Source organism: Canis aureus, chromosome 29 (genome assembly GCF_053574225.1).
Source record: "Canis aureus isolate CA01 chromosome 29, VMU_Caureus_v.1.0, whole genome shotgun sequence".
NCBI lineage: Eukaryota > Metazoa > Chordata > Mammalia > Carnivora > Canidae > Canis > Canis aureus.
The window spans coordinates 23,514,981-23,518,066 of NC_135639.1; the positions used below are offsets into that span (position 1 = coordinate 23,514,981).

Here is a 3,086-nt window from a genome sequence, read left to right on the forward strand (position 1 = left end):
GAATATAGACAGTACTATAAGTCATAAGGTATTTTTTTAGAGTATTCACCCTCTTTTTAAAAAGATTTTATTTATTTTAAAGAGATAGAGTAAGAGAGACAGGAAGAAAGAACATGGGGCCAAGGAGTAAAGGGAAGCAGACTCTCTGCTGAGCAGGGACCTCAGTGTAGGGCTTGATCCCAGGACTCAGGGATCATAACCTGAGTCAAAAGCAGATGCTTAACCAACTGAGCCACCCAGGCACCCCTAGAATGTTGGTTAGATGCCACAAAGTAGGTGGCAATGCCTTAACCATATGTGTATTGTCAGGCCCAAGAGCCTATTCTGTCGTTGTCAAGGGGAGTGCTAACCTTCTTTCCTTTCATACAACACTTATGAAATGCAAACTTGAGGTGTCTTCAAATGTTCCACAATGTAAGTATTTGCTGAAACTCAATAATGTTAAAAAGTGTGATCTTGGGGTGCCTGGATGTCGTAGTCAGTTGAACATCCAGCTCTTGGTAGCCACTCAGGTATTGATCTCAGGATTGTGAGATCAAGCCCCATGTTGGGATTTGAACTCTGCAGAGGCTGCTTGGGACTCTCTCTCTCTCTCTCTAAAATAAATAAATAAATAAATAAATAAATAAATAAATAAATAAATAAATCGTTTTTCTTTTTTAAAGTGTGACTTTAAACATCAGTCTCATTAATAGTAGATTTGTGTGAATCTAAATCATATTTATAATACTCATGCAAAATAAAGTTATTACTTTAAAAAACCTGCAGTAACAACGAACAAGTGTTTCTCAATAAAACCCTGGCAGATCTTAATTCTCAATAACTAGTTATAATAGCAACCCTTTGCATATAACCAACTAATTAACGAACTTGAATCCTTAAAAATCAGTTGGTTCCTTTTAGTAGATTAAACATATCTCCATACAACGACATTTATTCTAATGTGCTCAGCAAACCTTTCTTCCTAGAGACAGTCAAAAGTAAGTTTGAACCCAAAGCTAAGTCAAAAGATAACTCCGCAATTACTGGAGTGTAAATTAACAGTATTTCTCTGTATGATACACCCTGCATATGTGGGAAGAGGGAGGATGCATTATTGTTTACTTTCAAGAGGTTTCTAATTTTTTTTAGATAAAGATACATAAAATGTATTTAGCAAGTATAATTTCTGCAGCTTAGCTACTTTTCCTACTCTGAGTCTGACCAGGAGATTTCCCAAACTCTATTGTGGTTGGCCTTAACTCAGATAGCTTCTGCTTCTAAAAGCTAGGCTATTAAGTCCTCTTTATATAATTATCATACTGAAAATGACTATAATCTATCTTCTATTAGAGTCAATAAAAGTTGCAAACAGATATTGGGAAAAGACAGTTGAAATTAAACTCATGGGGATCTCTTTATTTTCATGTTAACCCAAAGAAGTGATAAAGGTTTCCTCACAGGAGCCTGTGGAGCATTGTCAGCTCTTACCTACTAAGGTAGTGATGTTAATAAGTTGTGAAAATGTAGCCCCTTTTTTGTACATAGTTATATAACAGGAATGAGATTAGTCTTCAAAATGTGTCATCTACTGCCCTTTAATGATGCTGGTGATGATGCCAAAGAAAAAAACTATTATTTACTACTCCCTGTCTTCAGGGCATTCATGTAGTTGCTTTACATCTTTATGTGCTTTTCATTTTTTTTCTTTCTTTCTTTTTTTTTTTTTTAAAGTAGGCTCCATGCCCAGTGTGGAGCCCAATGTGGAGCTTAATTAAACTCATGACCCTGAGATCAAGACCTGAGCTGAGATCAAGAGTCAGACACTTAACTGACTGAGCCATCTAGATGGCTCCATGCTTTTCATTTTTAAATCTTTGCAACAAATCTATGGTATTAATGCTCATTTTAGGCCCATTTTACAGATGAGGAAAAAGTTTAAGCTCATGATTCTACAAGGTTATGTGGTAGAACCTAGGTTGGATCTAGGCAGTGTATTTCCAAATACAAATGTTTTACAACTCTATTCTTCTGCCTTGGGTAGAAATTGCCCATGAAATTATCAAATTCTCTCAGATTGCCAAAAAAAAACCCCTATTTCAATTAGCATTTATCAAGTACTTGTGTAAAGAGCATCAAGTATGTATGTATTTTATAGAAGTAATTGTGAGACAAGTGGAGTCACATCACCTTGTTTTGTTCAGGCAAGTCTCTTAGTCAGCTCTGGCTGCCCTAACAGCATACCATACACAGGATGGTTTAAACAGCAGAAAATCATTTCTTAGACATCTGAAGATTGGGAAGTCCAGATCAAGGTGTTTGTCAGTTAGGTTTCTGGTGGGGACTCTCTTCCTGGCTTATACACAGCTGCCTCCTTGTTGTGTCCTCACATAGTCTTTCCTCTGAGCACACATTTGAAGAGAGAGAGAGTAAGCAAGCTCTGTAGTGTCTCTACTTATAAGGAGACTATTACTGTTATGAGGGTATCATGACCTCATCTAATCCTTATTAGTTATGGTTCTCCAGAGAAACAGAACCAATAGGACATACATAGATATACAGGTTTCCCCAGCTATCCCAAAGTAGCCCAAATCAACTATCCTATAAACTCAAGGTCCACTTATCCTTTCAGATGTTCCAGCCACACTTTGCGTGAAAAATTCATGCAAGACCAATAAAACAGTGTTCCGGAGCCAGGATACTGTTCTCTTAATAATTGACATCCAGCAGATAGAAATTCTCCAAATCAATGGTACAAGTCTAAGGATCAAGTATCAGGTGCTAGCTCCAGGGATGGAGCAGGACCTACTAGGTTCCTAGGTCCAGTTCTGTAAGAAAAGGGAGAACCTGTTTTATCTACTGCTTCTCTGGAAATCTTGAATGGCATCAATGAGAGCCCACTTCTAACATTTGTCATGTTATTTAACAAGATTGTAGTTTCATCAATAAAGTCTGTTTCTGAAATTGCTAATTAATGAAGCATTTGTTTCCTATTGGGACATGAACAACAAAAATACTTAGAGTAGTTGCTTCCTGATTAGATAGTTAGTCCTCCCAGAGTCTGAATTCCTGTTGAAATCAACTAAGCTGCTGCTTTAGAAACAACC

At 37.0% G+C, this 3,086-nt stretch overlaps 1 non-coding gene across 1 annotated transcript; it reads right to left on the minus strand.

The window, feature by feature from the left end:
* Positions 1–246: 246 nt before the first annotated feature.
* LOC144301528 (U6atac minor spliceosomal RNA) lies at positions 247–372 on the minus strand. The gene has a single exon (XR_013368338.1). It is a non-coding gene; the product is annotated as a U6atac minor spliceosomal RNA (small nuclear RNA).
* Positions 373–3,086: the final 2,714 nt, after the last annotated feature.